Here is a 14,536-nt window from a genome sequence, read left to right on the forward strand (position 1 = left end):
TTCAGTGCCCCTGTCAAAAAAGATATGTTGGTCGAACTATAAGACCCCTATGTAAAAGGGTCGGCGAACATATTAGAAACATTAATAATAAATGTAATAAACATCCGCTGTCCAAACATTATTTATTAAAACATGGAGGATCTTTCAAAGGGTCCTTAGTTTGGGGTATACAAAAAGTGACAAGAGATTGGAGGGGTGGCGATTTTATCAGGAAAATGTCAAGAATAGAAAGTAAATGGATTTTTGAGCTAAATTCATTGAAGCCGAATGGGCTCAATAATGATATTGAACTGTTTGCTTTTAATTAAATTATGTTCTTTTAATTAAATTATGTTCTTTATTTTTTATTATTTTTTATATATTTATATATTTTTATACATTTTTATGGTATCCCATAAAATTTTAACGGTTAAAAATTATGGCCCTTTATATATAGATTATGGGTCATATTGAATTAGATGAAACTAAATATGAGCTATAAGGCAGTTGTTTTGTTATAAAATAAATAAATAAATAATCATGTAATAAAACACTAAAAACACTAAAATATGGACATTGTATATATATTGAGGATATAAATAAAAATAAAAGTAAATAAAAAAGTAAATAATAATGAAAATTATGAAAATTATGAGAATATATATATATATATATATATATATATATATACAAAAACATAAAAAGTATATACAATATTGGGCTCTAGATATAAGTTAAATTAATTGATAAATGAATTCCCTTAGAAATATTATTTTAAAAGATTTTTTCTGTTTCTATAATACAAATTTTTCTTATAACTACATATAATTGTTTTTCATGTGGATATATATACATATATTTTTTAAACATCTTGCACATATGTTAAGGTATAAATATGTATTTATGGATCCCCTAACTGTATCATTACTACTATGTAGTGCCTTTTGGGAACGTATATATTATAAAAAACCTTTGCACCAGTCCATATTATATGCGGTTTTTTATACTTAAGTAGGCTAGTTTTTGTAATTAGTGAAGGTGATCACTTGTGCAATTAAATTCTATCTAATCTGTGTAATCTGTGTATAAGTAGCACCCGAATTACCAGCTGAGCTATCCTTGAGGAAGGGGACCGGTAACGCCCCCGAAACGCGCGCCGGATTGGACATTTGCTCAGCTCACCCTGCGAGGTGCCGATAATCTGGCAGCCTCTCTCCCCCTTGCGAATATCCAGCCCTGTATGTGGCGAACGCCCGGGCTGTCACTAAAGGAGCAGGAGAAGCTGCGTGCCTGATTAAATTACCATCCTGTGAACTAGCACGGAATAGTGCTGTGTGGCTCTGCTCTGTTTAAATTAGGAGCGCAAATAGGAGTCCCTATCACGGAAACTACTCTATATCTCCAGGAGGAGAAAGTTCCGTATGGTTACCCAGCTTATGGAGGTTGATGTCTGAACCTGACTGTAGGAGCGCAAATAGGAGACTCCTGCATGGAAATGACTTTATATCTCTAGGAGGAGAAAGTATCGTGCAGTCACCCAGCATGTGGAAGCTTGATGCCTGAACTTGACTGCAGGTAAACTTCTATTGGAACACTTGATGAGCTGGGGCTCTACCTCATCCTCACTACGATCTTGATGTGCAGTTTCTTCAACTTCATTTAAAGGCACTTGGAACGCTGAAATTGCTGCTTATAATACATTCAGCCTCTATTAAAAACCTTTGTGCTTATGGATTGAAGAAAAAAATTCTCCAGGTATCTGAAAAATCAGGTTGCAGTGATATTTTCAATTGGCATTAAATATCATATGCCTTGAAACATCACTTAATACACTATACTAGGTTTAATAATTGCTATACTACCGGCCGGGGTACTGCAACCAGACACCTGGTGTCTGTTTGCTGCACTATTAATTACTTATATTTATTATTTTTTAATTTATTTTTATTTCTACCATATGTGGTATATTTTTCTTTTCTTCTATTGTGTGAATTGTTTTGAATAAATCTGTGTCTAAAAACAAGGATAGCAATAAAAAGTATAAAATATTAACAACAAAAAAAACTCTTATCAGCGCTGGTTTATTGGGGATTTTTTAGTTTCTAAAAAATCTCAATTAAAATTCAAAAACACAATTACTACACAATTATCTAAATGAAGACACAACTACTATATGATTTCCCAATTGCTGCGCCTATGCAGAAGGAGTGCGTGCTATAATCCCCTGGCTGTAAGCCCAGGCTGGAAAGAGACATCTTTAGCAAGGTAGAAAACTGTGTTGCCATGAGCGGGGCTCCATCCACATGCTCTAAAAAGAATTTGTTGGGAACCTGAGACTCTAGGTAACGCTGCAAGATAAGGATGGGGCAGAGGGGTCCGGGAAACAGGAAAATAAAATAGGGAACCAAGCTCCTCGACCGAGCTGATCTGTTTTGGAGCGCCTTATGCGAACCCGTACTCCATCATTTCAATATATAACATCGTCGCGTAGCTGGGTGTAACACACGAAACGTCTGAAATTCAAAATGCGATAAGGCATCAGCAATACTGTTATCGATCCCTGGCACGTGACGGGCCCTGAACCAGATGTTATGCTCCTCCAGGCACTTTAGAACTAAATACCGCAATAAGCTGATCACTGGTGGTGAGGAAGATGCCAGATGATTAATGGTGTGGACGACACTTACGTTGTCAGTCCAGAAGCAGATTCATTTGTTTGCCAGCTGTTCTGTCCAAAGAGCCATAGCAACTATTATAGGGAACAGCTCGAGTAAGGTGATGGTTTTTTTTGTCCAACCAGAAAGGTGCCATGTGTTGGGCCAGCGACTAGCGCACCAATTGGGACCAAGGAAAACTCCGAATCCGGTGAACCCGGCAGCATCCGAACTTAGAGATATATCCGAGCTGGAAACCATTGTAAGTAGCTAGCAAAGACCTCCATACACCCAGGTCCTTACATAGAGCTCTGGTAATGCGAATCCTGTGATGGGGGGCAGCTATGCCTCTAGTGGCCAGGCAAAGCCTCTGGGAAAAGACCCTTCCCATGGGCATGACTCTACAGGCGAAGGCGAGCAGGCCTAATAGAGATTGCATTTGCGCCAAGGTTACCTTGCGAACAGCACAGAACCCGTCAATGAGAGATGTGTTTTTTTGGACCTTTTCCAGTGGTAGTTGAAACATCATATTAATTGAGTCTATTTTGATACCCAAAAAGGAAAGGCATGTCACAGGGCCAACTGTTGTTACAGCCGACAGCGGAACCCCAAAATTATCCGCTATGACCTGGAAAGATTTTAACGTGGTTGCGCATGCTTCCGAGTTCGCGGGGCCAACGAACAGGAAATCATCTAGATAATGGGTGACCGATTTGTTCTTTGCTACGTCCTTAACCACCCATTCCAGGAAAGAGCTGAAGAGCTCGAAGTGAGAGCAGGATATGGAGCAACCCATGGGAAGACACATTTCGTAAAAGAATTTTTGTTGAAATAGGACCCTAGCAGGTGGTGATAATCGGGTGCACTGGTAGCAAGCGAAAGGCGGACGCTATGTCCAATTTTGCCATTAATACTCCTTGCCCCGCTTTTCGCACAAGTGCGACTGCTTTGTCAAAAGACACGTAGGACACTGCTGAGTCCTCTGTGGGGATGCCGTCATTCACTGACCTCCCAGCCGGGAAGGACAAGTGGTGTATGAGGCGAAATTCGCCCTTATCTTTCTTAGTATCTACCCCTAGGGGTGAAACGTAAAAGGTTTGAGAATGATAAAACAGTAAATGGGCCGCCTGCTATGCAACCTAGCGCTAATTCCTTGAATAGTTTCTTCTCTAGGACATGTGGGAAGTCCTGGTCAGATTTTAGGTTGGGGGCGAAGGTTGGTTTTGAGGAGAAATTAAAGGGGATAAAGAAATCATGAGTGAAACCGTCTCTGATGGTGTCGGCCGCAGCCTTATTGGGGTGAAGTTCGAGACATGGCTCCATCTCGTGCACGTTCACTGGAGTCTTTGGGACCTGGTGGTGCATTTTAGTGTGCTGTCTGGCTGGTAGCTTGTTGCATTTGGAGGAGGTGTGATTGCCCCCCGCACGATGAACACTCGTGCTTGTATTTGCGGAGTCCTTGAAACCTGCAATGGCCTTCATTGAAGAGCCAACAGCGACCTGGTCTGCGGACATTTGCAGTTCCAGGTGTAGCGTAGTGGGAGGAAAAGTATGGTGGGCCTGGAAAGGACTTGTGGGACTTTTGCGCCATCATAAGCCACGAATCGGGGGCCTTAACGCCCCAACGGTTTGAGTGCCAAGCATCTTCTAAATTCTTCATCATACTTCCACCACGCAGAACCCCCATGGGTTTTATAGGAGTTGTAAATGGTGTTGCAGTATGTGAAGAGTTCTGAGCAGCGTTCGGGGTGCTTCTGACCCATCACGCACCCCAGAACGCAGAAAGCTTGCAACCAATTATTTATGGTCTTAGCTACAGTGGGTTTTTTGTTTTTTTTTTTTGTTTTTTTTTGCGAATTGGCGGTCATTGACTCACCTTTGTCGACTGTGTTTTGGTCTACTGATATTAGAAACCAGATATCGACGTCTTCGTTTGCCCAAATTTTTTATTTTTTTTGTACCGTATCTGGGGTTAGGTGAGTTCCCAGCGGTGATACACCGCAGTAGAACATGCCACTGTGTAAGTCGGGGTGCTGCTGCGTTACATCCTTCTTTGTTTTCATTTTTTGGGATCTATGGCTCAGTGACGGCTTATTTTTTTTCTTTTTTTTTGCGTCTCGAGCTGACATTTTTAATCATATCATTTATGTGCAGCCGCTACATTTTAATCGCCTGTTATTGCATTTTGCGTATAACTTCCGACAACCAAAAACGTAATTTTGGCGTTTGAATTTTTTTTGTTTTTTGCCGCTACGCCATTTACCAATCAGATTAATTGATTTTAGATTTTGATAGATCGTGCATTTCTGAACGCGGCGATTCCAAATATGTGTATATTGTTTTATTTATTTGTTTATTTATTATATTTGTTTATATTTTTTTAACCCTTTAATTTTCATTTGAGTGAAAGGGGGGTGATTTGAACTTTTTTTTTTTTTACTAGTCCCCCTAGGGGGCTGCGCGCATATACATCTCACTGCCAGACTTTGGCAGCGAGTTGTAAGGGGTTAAATGTTACGGGTGGAATGCGATTCCACTCAGAACATGCAGGCACACATGTCAGCTGTTGAAAACAGCTGATATATGCGCGGATCGCCACGACCTGCCCATGGCAGGGGGCGGCGGGGATTAACCTCACATGATCCATGCCGGAAACATCCGTCAGGGTCGTGAAGGGGCTACATTTCAAGCTTTTCCTGTATCTGACGTCACTTCCGGTCCGGGAGCCGGAAAAACCGGAAGTGACGTGTGGTCACATGGTCACCATGTCACAGGAAGTGACGCAGATTCCATGGGTATTGGATGTGACGCCTCCGCCTGCAACAGTGAGTCACATGGGGGCCGCGTCATCCGGGAGCCGTGCCTGCTGTGCGAAGGGGGAGGTGCGCGGCGTGTCGGTGGCGACCGCGCTGCCAGGGGAGCTGGTGGTTCGGGGGCCAGGGGTGAGAGCGGACCGGACCTTCTGGACCGGGCCGCCCTGCGCCTGGGATCTGTAGTGGGGCTTAGATGCTGCGGTGGATGGGAGGGTCTGGAAGACCTGCGCCCACCACTGCTGGGAACCGGCAGGAGAGAGCTGGTGCCCACCAGGGAGGCAAGCCATCCGGCTCCCTCCCGTCCGATCCTTTCTCTTACCGCTGCTTCCAGGGGGTCCATCGGCGATGCTCACCCTGAGGGCAGATTGGGGTAAGAGAAAGGAGGGACTCCGGAGGCTGCTTATATGACCTGGGGGAGGTCCCAGCAGGGAAGGGGGGCAGCAGGGGGCAATGCACAGTGGGGAGGAGGGAGAGGTGACAATGGCGGACGTAGCGAGGGGCTAAGAAGTCGGGGCAGCGGCATCGGCTGCAGTGCCCTGCATTGCTGACGTGCTGGGTAAAATTGACATTGCTTTGGGTTGTTTTGAATCTGGACTATTTAAAGTATCAGGTACAGTGATGGATACTTAACTGTTTTTGTATTATCTTGGATGTCTACTAGTTCTTCCAATAATTTAAAGAATGACGTGTTCAAATTGGAGATTACCACTAGAAAATCCTAGCTATGTCAGCCAGTGCACAGTGGCTGCAGTGCTGATGCCAGCTTAATCCTACATATGACTCGGTCAGTTATTAGAGGCCAAATCAGGAGATACTACATAATATTCTTTGATACGCAGAATCGGGACCAGGGGTAGTCCATGTAGACTAAGGAAGAGAGGTATGATTTATCCATTTACACACTCAACAGAGCAAACTGTGCCTTCTACTGGGTGAAAAAGGGCTACATCTGCTAATGAGAACCCGTCCATCTGATTTTAAGTGTTGGTTACTGTGCCGCCCCCATGCCAGCAGCCGGCGCTGCTCGAATCCGGGCCTTCAGGGGTGGTGGCTCTAGGGTCTCTGGACCGGGGGTTCTCGCGGACACGCCGAATAAATGGGGGGACGTAGATGTACGGGCTAGGCCGTAGTAAGTTCGTGACGCCACCCACGGTGTGTGGTGAGGTGGGACACCACCGCTGCTGTTATAGGGCACCCCGGGGAGATATTGTGCATCAAGTTGTTAACCCCTCCGTGGGCAGGGATGGTGGCCCCGGGACCCGGTGGCTCAGTGCAGGGAATGGCGACCACAAGGGGTGTTGGTGTACTCACTGTTAGTAAAACACACAAGTCTCTGGTAAACCCGGCTGGTGGTCTCTATCCTTTTCCTGCACTGCTTTGTGTAAGGTGGACTTTCCTAGTGTGAAACTCAGGAGTCCACTCCCAGCTGGATGTGGCCTAAGGAGCCGTGCCAGCAGATGCTGGCCCGTGGGATCTATGGGCCCTGGCGGTGACCTCTTATCCCTATTGGTGGGCTGTTGTCTTCTATGAGGGACTTTGGGTGGGACAGGACCTCTAGTCCTGGCCTCAATCGGTTAATTAACCAGTTCCACTTGGTTCCGGTCCTGGCTTCAGGGTCCGAGTACCCACCTTTGTGCTACGGTTTCCGGGTCGGTTCCCCGTGTTGGTATCGGCGGGCTACAATCCTATCCCGGTCCACCTCGGTTCCACCAAGCCGTCTTCCCGTCTCCTGCTGATGGAGACCACCGTCTGCCTCCTAGCCAGTGGCACCATAGATCCTACCCTGGTACCGTTCAACTTGAACTTTCCTGCTGGAGCTACACTTAGCTCCAGCCCACACTCCTCTCCAAACTTAACTCAAAGCTAATCTGAAGCTAGACTGCTTGTTTTCCCACCCCGGGTTCTCTGGAGCCCTGAGTGGGCGTGTCCCAACCACCTTGTCATGCCCACTGGTGTGTCTAGCTTTCACTAAAGGGGGGTGACTAGGGTTTTCTGGTTGGCTGTGTATTTCCTAGTGAGGGAACGATGTAGTGCGGGGCCTGTCTGTGACTACCTGGTTTTGCCAGGGCGTCACATTACTTCTTTCAGTGCTCAACTCTAGCCAGTGAAAGTTTTTCATTTTTTTACACAAGTTTTTTGTTTTTTTGTTTAAAAAATAATGCACAATGGCAACTATCAGTAAAAATGTTTAGCCCCTTAAAGGTCCGGATTTTTTTGGTTTATGCGCTGATGTTTTTTCCTCTTTTTGTTCCAAAAGCCATAATTTTCTTTCTGTCAATATTGTCATAAAAACTTTTTTTTTTGCCCGACAAGTTGTAGTTTGTTTTGACACCATTCATTTTACCATATAATGTGCTTAAAGATGTGGAAAAAAATCCCCAGCTTACTGCCCATTGTCTGAGATATTGGCCACCTCTGCTGTCTACCAGCTGTGGTTGGCCTGCAAGGCAAGGAGCACAGATTATAAGCTATTTCCAAGAGAGCTTGTATGTGCTGCACAAATCTGACATGATTGCTGCATCTTGCCAGGTTTAGTGCCTAATGTTCCTCTGATGCTACAGATTCCTAGTGGGCTGCACTGCCTGAACCCTCAGTGTGCCGCTTCATCTCTCCTACCTCTAGAAGTAAAGCTGCCTCCATTATTACCACGGCAAAGAAACTTCTAAAATACAATACTTTATTAATAAGTCTTAAAAGGGAAAATTCCCAACATTTTCAATTTAACGATAAAATGCAATAAACCAAAATCACACAAAGAGGGGGCCTGGCCCTTAAATCGCCCTGGATTTCCCCCTACCTTGCTGCGGAGGTCGGCACCCTAAGGCCTGCGCAGTTTGGCGCCCCCGCTCAACGAAGACTCTCCCTCCGAGCCCTAACTGACCCTGACAATTAGGAGGCGATAGTATTATGGAGGAAAATTCCAAATATCGAACCAACAATTAATTTAAAAAATGTGATCCAGATACACTATGACCAATACAATTAAATTGGAAGCACAGTAGGGTATAATCACCCAAACAAAGGTCACCCGTCAACAACCTGATGGTCCAACCAGAAACACCCAACGTGTTTCCCCTCATCTATTTGAGGTTCTTCAGGGGTGGATAAATGAGTAGTTAGTTCAAAAAACGTTCAAACATGAAAGATGCTGGTGGTCCCATATGACACTGCAAGTAGGCAAACCCCTACTTTCCCCCAGAAGTATCAAGTCCCGATAGAACACCTGTGTTATGATCAACACCTAAATGGCCCCAAGATAAAGGACCAAAATTACTAGCACCCACCAGGGTAACCAAACTTATTCAAGGTGTCTATGCAAATAAGAGGTGGACTCAAGGGGATAAACAACATTTGTTCAAAATAGCAAACATTGGCTACTTATCTTGGACCGCAGTGTACAATGATAAGGGGACATTCTTCATAGGACTCCCTGGATGTGGAGTGAGTCAAAGCCCCATTACAGCAAAATGTACGCTCCTCCTCCGAAAAAACATCAAACACATAATGTCAAAAAACACTTCTCTAAATTTGACATTATGTGTTTGATGTTTTTTTATTGTTTCTATGTAAACGTCATAGCTGACAACGTGGCACCCTTTTCCCGCCGTTTTTTTTCTGAAGAGGGATGTTCCTATGACGTCACTTTCACTACTTATGATGTGTCTGATCCCTGTGGGACAGATTTGATGTTATTTTTAACCTGACGGTCCTGAGGAAGGGAGCAGGTGCTCCTGAAACGCGTAGACCTGTATGCAAATAAAGTGACATTAGTCTTCATCATCTGAACGAGTGATCTGTTGGCGCGGCAATTGAACACCCTTCTCTATTGCTTTCTGATGTCTGCCACTGGGTGGCTGCAGCCGTGGATCTTGTTGTACATGCACATATAGTAGTTGTGACTGTCACAACTACATCAGGTGAGTGAGTTTACTCCCCTTTCTCCACCCCACAGATATCGGGGTAAGACCCTATTTTGCGCTTTTCTGTCTACAGCCTCCTTCTGCTCCTTTTCTATTGGGCGGTGGTTCAGTGACGCTGCTGTGACGTCGCTGTGACGCTGAACAAACCGCCCCCTTAGAAAAGAGGCAGTTCGCCGGTCACAGCGACATCGCAGAGCAGGTATGTGCGTGTGACGCTGCCGTAGCAATAATGTTCGCTACGGCAGCGATCACATGATATCTCACGTACGATGGGGGCGGGTGCTATTGCGCTCGACATCGCTAGCCGATGCTAGCGATGTCGCAGCATGTAAATCCCGCTTTAGGGTATTGTTGTATCTAGTGTAATTGCCCATGGCTGAGTTTCACAGCAGCACTCAGATGGCAGCCATGAGGGCCTTAAGCATTCCCCCAGCTGCCATTCTAATGATTTGTCTCCATGTGATTGCATTGCAGAGAGCCGACTGGAGCTGGCGCATGAGTGCACCAGCAAATTGTGCCATTTATAGTGGGGAAAAAAAGTATTTAGTCAGCCATCAATTGTTCAAGTTCTCCCACTTAAAAAGATGAGAGAGGCCTGTAATTGACATCATAAGTAGACCACAACTATGAGAGACTGTTAAAAATAGGATTGACGTAATCGCTCAGCCAGTATAATGATTGAAGAAAAATATAGGTGTAAAATCATATGTGGGTTTATTCAATAAAGGTTAAAGTCATTACAGAAAAATAATGTTTGGCTTTTAGTTAGAATTGAGTTAAGAGAGAAGAAGATAGAGAAAAAAAAGAGTCCATTTATCTTACATACAGTTAGGTCCAGAAATATTTGGACAGTGACACAATTTTCGCAAGTTGGGCTCTGCATGCCACCACATTGGATTTGAAATGAAACCTCTACAACAGAATTCAAGTGCAGATTGTAACGTTTAATTTGAAGGTTTGAACAAAAATATCTGATAGAAATTGTAGGAATTGTACACATTTCTTTACAAACACTCCACATTTTAGGAGGTCAAAAGTAATTGGACAAATAAGCCAAACCCAAACAAAATATTTGTATTTTCAATATTTTGTTGCGAATCCTTTGGAGGCAATCACTGCCTTAAGTCTGGAACCCATGGACATCACCAAACGCTGGGTTTCCTCCTTCTTAATGCTTTGCCAGGCTTTTACAGCCGCAGCCTTCAGGTCTTGCTTCTTTGTGGGTCTTTCCGTCTTAAGTCTGGATTTGAGCAAGTGAAATGCATGCTCAATTGGGTTAAGATCTGGTGATTGACTTGACCATTGCGAATGTTCCACTTTTTTGCACTCATGAACTCCTGGGTAGCTTTGGCTGTATGCTTGGGGTCATTGTCCATCTGTACTATGAAGCGCCGTCTGATCAACTTTGCGGCATTTGGCTGAATCTGGGCTGAAAGTATATCCCGGTACACTTCAGAATTCATCCGGCTACTCTTGTCTGCTGTTATGTCATCAATAAACACAAGTGACCCAGTGCCATTGAAAGCCATGCATGCCCATGCCATCACGTTGCCTCCACCATGTTTTACAGAGGATGTGGTGTGCCTTGGATCATGTGCCGTTCCCTTTCTTCTCCAAACTTTTTTCTTCCCATCATTCTGGTACAGGTTGATCTTTGTCTCATCTGTCCATAGAATACTTTTCCAGAACTGAGCTGGCTTCATGAGGTGTTTTTCAGCAAATTTAACTCTGGCCTGTCTATTTTTGGAATTGATGAATGGTTTGCATCTAGATGTGAACCCTTTGTATCTACTTTCATGGAGTCTTCTCTTTACTGTTGACTTAGAGACAGATACACCTACTTCACTGAGAGTGTTCTGGACTTCAGTTGATGTTGTGAACGGGTTGTTCTTCACCAAAGAAAGTATGCGGCGATCATCCACCACTGTTGTCATCCGTGGACGCCCAGGCCTTTTTGAGTTCCCAAGCTCACCAGTCAATTCCTTTTTTCTCAGAATGTACCCGACTGTTGATTTTGCTACTCCAAGCATGTCTGCTATCTCTCTGATGGATTTTTTCTTTTTTTTCAGCCTCAGGATGTTCTGCTTCACCTCAATTGAGAGTTCCTTAGACCGCATGTTGTCTGGTCACAGCAACAGCTTCCAAATGCAAAACCACACACCTGTAATCAACCCCAGACCTTTTAACTACTTCATTGATTACAGGTTAACGAGGGAGACGCCTTCAGAGTTAATTGCAGCCCTTAAAGTCCCTTGTCCAATTACTTTTGGTCCCTTTAAAAAGAGGAGGCCATGCATTACAGAGCTATGATTCCTAAACCCTTTCTCCGATTTGGATGTGAAAACTCTCATATTGCAGCTGGGAGTGTGCACTTTCAGCCCATATTATATATATAATTGTATTTCTGAACATGTTTTTGTAAACAGCTAAAATAACAAAACTTGTGTCACTGTCCAAATATTACTGGACCTAACTGTAGCTGTGATGTTATGGCAAGCCATCTTCTCTCTGGTTCGTTTGGTTGAGAATGGTCCCATTCTACCCTATGAAGTGTGGTCAAGCTTAAATACAATTAACCACACCCTCTGATTCTCCTTGTCTCTTTAAATGGTCTTAAACATCATTTCAAGAACTCAATATCATTTTTAGCTATGGCATTATGTCAGTCTCACGTGGTCCAAAATCTGCAAAGTAAGTCTCATGTGCAGTACAGATTTCTAAAACCAACCACTTTACCCTTAACCATAGAATGCCTATTTGAGGCTTGTTGACCTTTTACTTTAGTGTAACACTTAGAAAGGTTTCAATGCTAATTTCAGATCGTCGCCTAGAAACCAGATGAATATAACACTGAATTGACAGCTTTGATGTACCTTGTCAGATGGTTTGGTCAGTGACATCTCCAACTTTTCAAACACACATCTAAGCCAGTGATTTCTATGCTTACAAGCTAATGGCCTGTAAGTAAGAGTTTATGAATCAAATCTCCATAAACTCACTATTTTACAATCCCCCCTATGAAGATATGAGGAATCCCCGGGAAACCCTAACTCATTCATCATCATTCGTATCACATACATTCTCGTTGAAGATTCTAGACCAATATCTGATTTGATAAACCAGCCTGAAACTTTCGGTCAAAAAGTCATCTTACGATTTAACATTCCTCTAAGAATGTTATCCTCCTTCTTCATTTCTATTTTTATATTCTTATATATCTTCTGAATTCTACACATCACAAAAACTTGATAAATAATACACATCAAAACTAATAAAAATATGATTATGATGGGATTAAATAAAGCATTTCGAACCGCTGTCTGGATTGATGACTGAGACCAGGAATGTACTGACTTCCTAAAACTTTTCCACCAAGTTCTACCTGACATGCCGTTCCATTCGTGTTCAATATCGTTTAATTCATCTTGTTCATGCCTGAATATAATTTCTGCTTCCTTTAACTGTTTCGTTAATAAATCTAACAAACCCTTATCTTTCTTTATTTCTCTTGTCCACATATCCCAAGGGAAATCATTTATTTGTGATAAATTGAATTGTATGGGAAATGCCGTTAAGTTTCTCTTTCCTATAGAAGTGACATTAAAACTTCCTTCATTCTTTGAAAGAGATCTCACATTTCCTTCTATACAATACAAACCCATAGGTAGATTTGTCTTATGTACACAAGTAGAATAGAAAGCAGAAACCATTTCTGTCTCAGACATGACCTGGAAACAAACCTTATTTGGACTTACTGGGGTCACCAGATCATGTATTGTCTGTACAGTCTCTATTCTCGCATGACAAGAGGAATGATTATGAATACATGAATGATAGATCACCTTATCCTGTCCAGGTAAACACATCACCTTAGAAACAAAATGTAAACATGAAAAAATGTCTAATTGTTCAGTGTTCACACCATCAAATGCAAAATCTGTGTACTGCAGTTGATAGAACACCTGTTGTGTTTTACTCACAGGTATACCCAAAACTGTAACAGGAACAATAGTTCCTTCTCTTCCGATCACTGGAATTAGTGATGTGCCAACACAAATGTTTCGTTCACATCCTAACCACTTATTTACCCACAAATCCGTATGATTCAATGCAAAATTATACTCTGCAGGTAAATTTCGCTGTATTCCCAGTGGAGTAATTCCACTCTGTAAAGCCTGTGCAATCAATTTCAGATTAGAGGAATACTCTGTATCTCCAGGCACGCTTTAGCTACTTGTGTTTCGTGTGTGCTTTCCACAAGAGCTAATGTAGCATCCTGTAGATGTGACACAGAAGACCCTAGTAAAGCAGCTGTATTCATAACCATCTTTTCAAGAAGTTGATTCAAACTCTTCTGAATCTTTACTCCTTTTCCTCCAATGAAGCCAATATTATCCAAATCTGACTTAAGTGTCTGTATATTCATGGCATTAGTAAGACTTCCCACTGTCCCTATTCCTCCCAGAATTCCTTTTAACACTCCTCTCTTACTTCTTGTCTGAGTTTTTCTTCTCCCAAACCATTGTTCTATCCCCATCTCCATGTTAGTGAGATGTGATTGACACTGAGGAAACCTGGTAGAGATTTTCCAATGAGACATATTGAAAGTCCATACCATTGTCATAAATTCTCCATCCCTTAATAAAGACTTAGACTGAAATTGATTGATTTGGAAAGGAGTAGAAGGCATGAATCTTGTGCTTGTGCATGCATTATCTGTTGCTGACCAAATATTCACACTAACATCTTTACATTGTCTGTAATGAGTCCTTGTTACAACGCAACACTGGTAATTTCCAGAGTCCCTGGAAGATGGATTATCTATAGAAAAAATGAAAGTATCATCCATCCATCTGATATTACCAATCTGACCTCTGTGAATGACATTAGTTGGACTGTTTAAAAAACTTCACAAAAATGATGAATTTTTGGTCCATGTCAACAGAGACTCAGAAGGCAATGTCAACCTTGTGTTACATTTCAACATTATGGGAAATGTGTTTTCTTTATTATGTACTGTCTGTGGTGAAACCCTTATTTCCGGAACTATAGTGTTAGTAACGGTAAACACTACAGATACCTGAACTTGTACAGGTTCCCGTGTTATCTGGAAATTCCATGTTTTTACCCAATCTTTATCTCCTTCTGTAATGGAGAGTAAAGAAGGATC

The 14,536-nt window shown here is 42.8% G+C and overlaps 1 protein-coding gene across 1 annotated transcript in view; it reads left to right on the forward strand.

Moving 5' to 3' along the window:
- KIAA1549L (KIAA1549 like) overlaps positions 1-14,536 on the forward strand; it is a 1,247,838-nt gene that overhangs the window by 332,176 nt on the left and 901,126 nt on the right.

The sequence above is a fragment of the Anomaloglossus baeobatrachus genome, chromosome 10, assembly GCF_048569485.1.
Source record: "Anomaloglossus baeobatrachus isolate aAnoBae1 chromosome 10, aAnoBae1.hap1, whole genome shotgun sequence".
Classification (NCBI taxonomy): domain Eukaryota; kingdom Metazoa; phylum Chordata; class Amphibia; order Anura; family Aromobatidae; genus Anomaloglossus; species Anomaloglossus baeobatrachus.